Source organism: Callorhinchus milii, unplaced genomic scaffold (assembly GCF_018977255.1).
Source record: "Callorhinchus milii isolate IMCB2004 unplaced genomic scaffold, IMCB_Cmil_1.0 Scaffold2, whole genome shotgun sequence".
Classification (NCBI taxonomy): domain Eukaryota; kingdom Metazoa; phylum Chordata; class Chondrichthyes; order Chimaeriformes; family Callorhinchidae; genus Callorhinchus; species Callorhinchus milii.
Window position 1 is genome coordinate 38,767,095 of NW_024704743.1, and position 11,134 is coordinate 38,778,228.

Genomic DNA, 11,134 nt, shown 5'->3' on the forward strand with positions numbered 1-11,134 from the left:
AAAGGTGCTATCATTAAGTACATCACAATATGTTACACTACACACGATATGTATGGAGTTTAATAATTAAGTACATTCCTTCTTTCCGTTTAACAGCCAGTGGTCAATAATACCAAATTACGGAGTAAAACATTCATACCTACTGCTGAAAATGGAGGTATTTGAGGTATAAACTACTCCATGAATTCAATACTTAATTAATTAGGGATTTTTTAGGTGGTGGGCAGTCGCATCGGAAAGGAGAGTAAAAGAAACTTAGAGAATCATTGAGGAAAATCTAATGACTTCTGCAGTTGAAATAAAATAGAGTAAGAATGACGCCTATTTTTACATTTATCTTCTAATTCATTGTATGAATACACAACAAGAAATAGTGCAATGCCCACCTTATTGTGTTTGTGAAGAAGATTCATCTGTGATTTAATAAGTGCTCTTCATTCACAGAACTTACTGGCGATTCCCTACTCTGTACCCTCCATCTTATCTCCATCCTGCATTATTATGTTGGTTATAAATATCACATCAATGGGACACCATAGTACAGCTTCTGCTCTCACAGCTACATGCAACCAAATTGTCTAATATGAAACAACAGCTTCAATTACTTTGGATTATTTAATGTCTGCCCCCTTGGCCATGCCTTCAGTCATCTTTCCTCTCCCCACCCCGTCGCCTCTCACCCCCAGCTCAGGTTCCAAACCAGAACTGCCAAGTGCCTTGGGATGGCCTCCCGATGTGAAAGGCACTATATATAAATATAAATGTGTATTGAGACACAGATCTTAAATGGATTTGGAGACATGGGCATCTCTTACAAAAGGACTCTCCTTCCAAAGACTGAAATACTTCAGAAGGATCTTAGAAACAATTTCCATTTGTAGGGTTAAAAGGGTTTAATGCAACTGTTGGTAAATTAATGAAGACATTGAGAATTTGGAATCATTTCATAAAAACAAATAAGAGCTTCCAAATGACCAATGGTAATTTAAATAATTGATGCATTTAGGAACAAATCATTTGTTATTTTAAAATAAATTTTTTAATGTTTTTCAATGAACAAGTTTCACATATTGTTTACAGTCTTTGCGCTTTACACTAAATCCTTTCAGGTGTTCCATCAATGTGATAAAGAGCTATATCAAATGCAATGTTTATAATAATAATAATCCTTACATTTGATATAGCGCCTGATCACATTTTTGAGATATCTCAAAGCGCTTCATAGAATATACTGACAGTGAATTGACAGTATATTTTGTGTGCGAAATGTGGCAGCCAATTACACACAGCAGTGTCCCACAAACAGTTGTGGATTGAAATGACCAAGTATTATTTTTTTTAAGGAATTATTAACCCAGGAAAATCAATCCGTCAATCGACTAATATCTGGGTTCCTACATATCGCTAGGTAAACAGAGGGGTGTGGAGTAAGGAAACTTGCCCAACATTTCGCCCTGCCAGGAATTGAACCTCACTTGCGAGGTGAGTGCTCTAACCACTGAGCTACAGAGCTCCACTATCAGTATTGTTGCATCACCAACTATAACTGAACCAAATGATGTAAATGTCTCATTAACAATAATAAATTGCACTTATTTAGAGCCTTTTACATAAGGTAAACATCTGGAAGCACTTAAAGAACATTAATCTGGTTGCATAAAGGATTAACCTTGCACTTAAAGGAAAATTACACTCAAAGGAAAACAGTGTGTCAGCCTAGCTCAATGATAGCATCCTCGCCTCTGAGTCAGGAGGTTGTGGGTTCAAGCCCCACGTCGGGACTTGGAATCACATGGTCGAAGATGACACTCCAGTGGGGGGTGTTGCATTCCAGAGGTGCCGTCCTTCCGATGAGATGTTAAACCGAGTTCCTATCTGCCTATTCAGGTGAACATATAGCACTATTCAAAAAGAGAAGGGAATTTCTCCAGTTGTCCTGGTCAACAAATCTCCCAAATAAAATTGAACACTGCTGTGTACAAACTGGCTGCCACGTTCTCCCCACAAAATCCACAGTCAATCCACTTTACAGTATACCCTGTGAAGCGCTTTGAGACGTCTCGATGATGTGATAAGATACTATTTCAAAAGCAAGGATTATTTATTATTATTAAATAATAATAATAATAATCCTTGCATTTGATATAGCGCTTTTCACGTCGGGAGGACGTCCCAAAGCGCTTCACAGAACACACTGTAAAGTGAATTGACTGTATATTTGTGGGCGAACGCGGCAGCCAATTGCGCACAGCAATGTCCCACAAACAGTCGTAGATTGAAAATGACCAATTTATTATTGTTTGGGTTTTGGAGGGATTATTATTAGGCGTGTGGAGTAAGGAAACTTGCCCAAGGTTTCGCCCTCTGCCTGGAATTGAACTCAGGTCTCCCGCTTGCAAAGCGAGTGCTCTAACCACTGAGCTACAGGACTCCACATGCATTATTTTTACTGGAATGCACTGTGTTATTCCCCATTACATCCCACTTCTTAGAATTAAATACTTGCCCTTGTGCAAATAATAAATTAAATATTTGCCCTTGTGCAAATATTATTGTATAATTGAGAATATTATAGTATATCATTCAGTAAAAATATCACCACAATTTAAAAAATCACCTCAAATAATGATAATATAATAATCCTTGCAATTGATATAGTGCTTTATCACGTCTTTGAGACATCTCAAAGTACTTCACAGAATATATTGTTAAGTGAATGACTATATTTTGTGGGAAAAACACGGCAGCCAATTGCGCATACAATGTCCCACAAACAGTTGTGGATTGAGTGATCAAATTATTATCATCTTTTACTTACATTTTTTTTAAGGGCTTATTACTCCGGGAAAAAGCGATCAAACAATTGACTTAACAACCGGCTTCCTACTTACGACGAGCTAAGCAGAGGCATGCTGAGTAAGGAAACTAAGGAAGCTAAGGTTTCGCCCTGCCTGGGAATCAAACACATGTCCTCTCGCTTCCAAGGAGAGTGCTCAAACCAATGCGCTACAAGACCCCAGAATGTTTAGAAACGTTCAGCGCCTTGGGACGTCCTCCTGATGTGAAAGGCGCTTTATAAATGGAATCTTGTTGTTGTTGTTGTTGTTGTTTAATGTGTCATCTCGGATATAGAAGCAGAGCTCTGTCTTTCAAACCAGCAAATGAATCCAGACAAAGAAATCAAAACTAGATAATAAACTATTAATAAACACATTAAGAAGGAAAAATACAACAGTCATTATCATAATAATAATCCCTCCAAAACCAAAAACAATAATAAATTGGTCATTTTCAATCTACGACTGTTTGTGGGACATTGCTGTGCGCAATTGGCTGCCGCGTTCGCCCACAAATATACAGTCAATTCATTTTACAGTGTGTTCTGTGAAGCGCTTTGGGACATCCTCCCGACGTGAAAAGCGCTATATCAAATGCAAGGATTATTATTATTATTATAATTATCTTCACTGCTATACTTACCATCACTGATAATTATGGCATCACAAATGTTGCACTTTTCACCCATTGATTGGCTTCCTTTTTCTCTAATAATAATAATAAACTTTGCATTTGATGTTGCGCCTTATCATGTTGTTGAGACGTATCAAAGAGTTTGTAGAATGTATTGTAAACTAAGACAAATTTTGGAAACTAAGAAGCCCAAAAGAGGCTAAAAGAGTGACAAGCATTGCATAAGCATTTGGTATTTCCAATGTCCCCACCACCTGATTGACTGAATGGGCTACGGTGAGTTTTAGCGATATTCCAATTAACATTGGCTAAGTCACTACGCAGCCTCCCAAGGCAAGGGAACCCATGGTTTTCATTGTTAGAATTATTTGACATTCATAAAAACTTAATATAAAAAAGCTAGATTTTCCAGCTCTTTGTGATACGAATCTATACAACAGGCTTTGCCGTGTTGCCAAAAGACTTTTTGTAACAGATTGCCTGACTGGCAACTTCATGACATGTAGTTGGACTTCTGTTCATGAAAACACACTTAGTGCACTAAATATGTCTGAAGGTGTTGTAAGTGATCTGTTCTCTATTGAATACAGGTGTTGATTAACCCCTAATTTTAAAACCTCTAAGAGTGTCATTCAACATTTACATAGGAGATCATTTACTTTTGGGAAAGTTATTTGCATTTTAAGTAGGTTTATTACCGGTGAAACACTATCTGTATTACTTTTATGGAGATTCTGCAATCACAATGGAAAAGAAACTGAAGTAATCAGATTAGGTATTTTTTCAGTATATGAAACTGCTTATTAGTAGTTAGGTTATTTTAAAACGAAAATGAAGTATTTTTATATTTATGCCTAAACAGCTGCCTAGGGATTAGTATGTTTGGTATTGACTATCTCTGTATGTTTTACTTGTGAAAGTAAATTTGTTAAAACAAAACATTTCGTACAATCACAGAATGCTTTATATAAAAACAAACCAGAGTGCTGGCCTTAGCCTTGGGATGTCCTCCCGACGTGAAAGGCGCTCTATAAATGCAATCTTGTTGTTGTTGGCATGCTTGAGTGATCATTCAGAAAAATAACTGCATTCAGAGGTTTTATGCTGGTTAAGGGAAGGATCATCAGTAACCTGTAATTCCCATGTCAACTGACACTTCTCATCAGCTCTTGGCTGTGGGTGTCCTGGGTGCACAGTGGAGCATATACTGAATTGATTACAGGATGACGTCAGCCACAAACATAGAGAAGGCATGAAGAGGAGCATGAACAAATCTTTAATTATATCTCAATTCTGACTTAAGTCTATTTTCCATACATGTATTTCATGGTCTTAACATTAGGACCTTCTTTAAAACATACATTGTGTCACGGCATAAAGTGTAAAATGTGGAGTCCTGTAGCTCAGTGGTTAGAGCACACGCCTTGCAAGCAAGAGACCTGGGTTTGATTTCCGGCAGGGCGAAACCTTGGGGAAGTTTCCTTACTCCACACGCCTGATAATAATCCCTCAAGAAAAAAAAACAGTAATAAAATTGGTCATTACAATCCATGATTGTGGGACACTGCTGGGCGCAATTGGCTGCCACGTTTCGCCCACAAATATACAGTCAATTCACTTTACAGTATATTCTGTGAAGCGCTTTGAGATGTCTGGAAGACATGAAAAACGCTCTACCAAATACAAGGATTATTATTATTAAATTGTTTGAAATTGAGATTAAAAGATGATGTTGCTTTACACCGGTGTTTACATTTACTTCCCGTGTAATCCACTATTGAAATCTGGCCTACTTTTCCTCACTGGCAAACATAGCCAGAAATTGAATTGTTATTTCCACTTGTGTATTCTGTGTATTCAATCATTTTTCAGGACATATTTGAGGACATCAGGTTATTATGTTACAACAGAGTTGAACAGGAAGGAAAGCATTCCTGGCATGTAGATTGCCAGGAAGACTCAAGTTCATGTAGTCAATGGAGTGTGTTGAACATCTGATCATGTTTTGGATTAATATGAAGGACATTGGTTTGTTGTACCTTTGGACCAGGATAAAGGCTAGTTGAATGAAGGTACAGAGAGGATATGAATCTGGAGCAAACGAACCATGGAATAGATGGGACAAGCGCCCTGAGAGCATTGAGGCTCCTGACACATGATGTGCATATTTCTTCAAATTTTCAGTTGGAAAGCTATTACAATTTATTTGACTGATGCGCTGAGCATTACAGGCAAATTAATATGATTTGGATTTAAAATCAAGAAGAACTAAATTCGTCGATGGACAAAGAGCCTAGGAAGATAAGACTGAGGAATTTAAATGCAGAGGTTGGTGACATATGAGAAAAGCCTAAACTCAAAAGATTGATTCAAAATAGTATGAGTTGGGATATCAGGTTGGATGAGACTGGTATTTCAGATAGGAGGCAGGGAGAGAAGCAAAGCTGTGAGACCAGTAGGAGGAGATCCTGACAGAGAAGCAATAACTTTAACACGGTGTGCTCCAAATCACTCATTCACACGTTGAAATAGTCCTGATGGGAAAATAAAGCACTGGAAGTAGTCATTCTTTACCTGCACAGGTTGTGTGATTTTCAGCCAACAACTGCTCACCTGTCATTCACAACCTATAAATCAGTCTTTTATGGAATCAATGGAATCCAGCAGTGGCTCATGAGTAACAAACTTCCAAAAGTAAAGTTTCTACTGGATCTACCCCATCTGTGGTATAATACTTCCATTGATTCATTACCTCCCCAAATATGTTGCATGTTCAGGAATGATTTCCATTCCTTGCCATGTCTGTTCTGCATTTCCAGTTAAAGCTAATCCCTCCAAGGTCTTACTTGATCAATGCCAACCCAAACTTTCTCTGCCTTCCTCCAGTATTCCTGAACTCATTTGTCTTCAGTCATTCTACGCCAGTGCTTAAAACATATTCCAAAGGCATTTGTTTTTCAAAAGGTGGAACATTCTGAATCAAATTCTCATTTCAGATGCTGTGCACTTTGGAGCAGTAATATTTAATTTACTTTTCTAAATGTTTTTTTCTCATTTTTGTCCCTACTCTCAAAACGTTATTGGTCTGCCACATTCTTGTTATGTTCCTTGTATACACTGGTCCACAGCTATCTCTACAGACATCAGTAGGATTCCTTAGACAACTTGCTGGAAAGCATACTGCAGTAATGTCAGAAAAGATCCCTCCATCTGTGAGTAGATTTCCTTCAGCACCCAGAGAATTCAGGTGAAACAGACAATCTGCCCCCTAAAAACATATTAGACTGATCAATTCAATCTGGGATTCAGTCTTCCTTGAGTATCCAACATCTGTACCTCCTGGGAATGCAAACCATCAATTACTTTTAGAATTAAAAATCTGGGTTAGAGTATAGATTGATAAATAGCCTATGACATATGGAATCAGAAAATACTATTTGGGCATCTCAATGGGTCAGCTATAAATTTCCACTTGAATTCTCCCTCATTTATGCAATCTCTTGAGGGAGGTGAACAACCACAGAGAAAACCATCAAGAAAAGAAAGCTAAAAATTCTCCCTGGTCTCCAGAGATAAGCAAGCAAGGCTCCAGGATATCAGTCTTCCATGACACTTTATATTATTGAACCCTGACTAGTTACATTCTACAGTTGGCACTCCAAGACCAAAAATAGATTTTTTTCCAAAGAGAATTTGATCATTTCCAAATAGCCTTATCCTTAGCCAGATTCTTAACCAGATATTCCTTGAGATTTTTTTTAAAACTCAATGTTGTATTGATGACGAGCCCATTGCACATTTATACCATAAATGAACAAGGATCACACATAATATCCCTATTCATCATATATGAAACTGTCTGCTCCCTCCGCACAGCAGGCTCCGGCCTGCCCTGCCTCTCTGCCTCCATTCCACCCGTTGGAACTGCATCCCTCATTTTCTTTGCCTCGCTCCCTCCCTTGCCTCCTTCAAGATAGGTCTCAAGATCCTCTTCTTCAACCGCACCTTCGGCCACCCTCCTACCCTCTCTTCCCTCCTCCCTCCCTGATCCTAACCCTCCCCCACCCCCGCTCAGCTCCGAATCCCTGACTGTCCAGCAACTAGGGATCTCCCCCTGATGTGAAAGTCGCTACACAAATGCAATTTTGTGTTATACTGTATCTTCTTTCTTTGAGTTGGAATCAACGAAAGTGCTGCAGGGGAAGAAGGTTGGTAACTCTGACTAGGACCTTAGCCAACGACACTTTCCACTTCTCCCTTAGATTACACACAAGGTTTATAGATGCAAGATCCAATTTGAAACTTGTGCCACACTAATTATACATTAGCCCTTGGGAAGGTATATATCAAAATGGGTTTTAGTCAGGATCATATGTAGGCAGTTATATTTGACCTAGAACTTATTTCAAGTTTGATTGAAATGAATAGTTTGTGCATAAACGGAGATTAGGAAGAGTGAATAATTCAGCAACAAAAGGCTGTGGCAACTATCCATCATAAAATATTGGATTTGGTCTGGAGCAAAGCAGGTTTATGGCTAGGAATGTGTGTAAACCTGAAATGAATTACGTTGATGTAAAACATGATATGGATCGCTCCAAAGGAAATGTGGAATCTAGTTTCTGTGGTTATATGAAGTGGTAAATTAATAATGCTCAAAGAAGAAATTTTCACTTTCAGGTATGGATACAGCAACAATTCTGATATCCACAAAACTGAAGAACATTCCCAATTGCTAAAGGGCCATGAATGAACATTTCAAAAATGTTAGGATGCCAACCCAGAGCCAGACTGCACATAAAGACCAGTCTGTCACTACCTAACTTCAAAATGCACATCCATTACTGGATTATTAGGCAATTATTTTATCACAGGATACAATTTGATTTTTTTTTAAAAAGTACATATTTATTGCTATACTGTTTGTTTTCAAGGTTCTACAAATTTGCCTCAATACCTTTTTGCTAAAAAGAAATGGTGTTGGGTGGGGGAGAATGGGTGAAATCAGACAGTATTCTCACTTTTGATCACTATCCAGTGGTTGGAAACAAAAGAAACAAAATACACAGTCACATTACTTTACAATATATCCTGTGAAGCACTTTGAGATGTTTTGATGATGTAATAAGGTGCTATATCAAATGCCGTTATTGTTATTAAACAAACCTAGTACAAGATTGGCCTTGGTTATGATGTCCTTATGGTTGATTATAATCTGCCCAACATTCACTGCCTGAATTTACGTCTGAAGAACTGCCACTTGACGAGTGTAAGAAGCCCATTCAAACTGGTGGATCTTCACACCCTCAAGAGTCAGTGGGAGGACATGAATAAGTAAACCAGCTATAGGAAACTGTATAAACCTCCTATTTTCTTGCATTTCAGCTCCTTCACAAACCAACCGGCACACCAGCAAGACAAGTTGCAAAGCGCCGAAGTAAAAAGGCTATATTTATACTCGGAGGAATAGTAGACACTTTCTGCATATGGTGACTTCAATTACATTATTTTAAAAAGAGACAAAATTAAACAAATTGAAAGGGGGTCGTGGTGGGAAAAGGCAACTTTGGTGTGATAGTTAGTGATAATTAAAACACAAGTTCCAGCCCCCCAAAGAGGGGTCGTGGGGGGTATTGGATTAACTTAATTTTTTTGATGAAAAATGTGAAGTAGTTAGGAATATGGCTCAGGGCACAAATGTAATAACAATAATAATCCTTGTACGTGAGACATTGCATGAGTTGGCTGCCATGTTTGCCTACATATACATTGTTATTACGTTTTACAGTAACATTCTGTTAAGCATTTTGAGACATTTCGACGATATGACAAATGCAAGGATTATTATATAAGATTTATTATTGTTCTTGATTGATCATTAATCATATATTGTTCATCCATGATCTCCTAGAATAGCAAGACAGGCTCATGGGGCTGAATGGCCTACTCCTGTTCCTATGTTTAAGGAGAGAACGGAGTTTCTCCCAATGTTTGTTGGTCCATATATTTCCACATTATCTATGTGTAACAGCAGTTACACTGGTTCTGTTTCATTTACAAGATATATTAATAATAATAATAATCCTTGCATTTGATATAGCGCTTTTCACGTCGGAAGGACGTCCCAAAGCGCTTCATAGAACACACTGTAAAGTGAATTGACTGTATATTTGTGGGCGAACACAGCAGCCAATTGCGCACAGCAATGTCCCACAAACAGCCGTAGATTGAAAATGACCAATTTATTATTGTTTTTGTTTTGGAGGGATTATTATTAGGCGTGTGGAGTAAGGAAACTTGCCCAAGGTTTCGCCCTGCCTGGAATTGAACTCAGGTCTCTCGCTTGCAAAGCAAGTGCTCTAACCACTGAGCTACAGGACTCCACAGAAGCCATATTGAGGCTTCTGTGCTTTCAATCCTTATAATAATCCAACTCAGGCCTAATCTTGTCTTGGTTCAGTTTGGAAGATGATGTTAATTAATAGGAAAAATTGGGAATGCTGTTTTACACATGGATTAAATTAGAATCTTAGAATCTTACAGTACAGAATGAGCCATTCGGCCCATCGTACCTGTGCCAGCTCTTTGAAAGAGCTATCAAATTAATCCCACTTCCCCGCTCTTTCCCCATAGCCTTGCAAATTTTTCTTTCACAAGTATATATCCAATTCCCTTTTAAAGTATTCGTTGAATCTGCTTCCACCACTTCTGGTTCTTTTGGTTCTTAAATCTGTGTCCTCTGGTTACTAACCAACCCGTCAGTGGAAACGTTTCTCCTTATTTACTCTATCAACCCCCCTCATAAATTTGAACACCTCTATTAATCTCCCCTTAAACTTCTCTGTTCTAAGGAGAACAATCCCAGCTTCTCTAGACTCTCCACATAACTAAACTCCCTCATCCCTGGTACCATTCTGGTAAATCTCCTCTGCATCCTCTCCAAGGCTTTACCATCCTTCCTAAAGTGTGGTGCCCCAAATTGGACACAATACATCAGCTGAGACCTAACCAGTGATTTGTAAAGATATAGCAGAACTTCCTTGTTTTTGTACTCTATGCCTTTACTTATCAACCCAAGGACCCATATACTTTTTTTAAACAGCTTTATCAACTTATTCTGCCCCCTTCAAAAATGTAATTGGCATTTTGCTTCAAGTGTGCCTTTTTTGTTGTGGTTGTTTGGCTCATTCAGTCTATACCAGCTAAATCAGGTCATTTAATGACCTGAGTTTAGACAGCCTTGTGTTTTATGTGCAATTCCCTTTGCTTCAGTAATTGTTAGTAAATTGTTGATGTTATTTAACCTCAGCTACTGAGGAGTGGCTGCAAGTACACAAATTTCTAAGAGCAGTTGTAAAGTTTGTATTATATTGCTGAGCAAGAACTCCTTGGGAGCCAGCATCTATCCAGCACTGTCTGCTTCTTTCAAACCCTGATTGGATATATTTGGAGCAGGTGAGGAATGCACTGCTTCATTGAGTCTTGTTTCATCAAAACTTCTAGATATGAAAAGTTTCACAATGACCAGCAGCATCCACTAGTGTATTAAATGGCCTTTCTTAACAAATTACACTCATGTTGCTAAAGGGTCTCCCAGTATAAATGTCTTGTTATTTCAGTAGGAAGAGCTATCTGTTCCTTAATCTCCAGACAGCAATGTGCC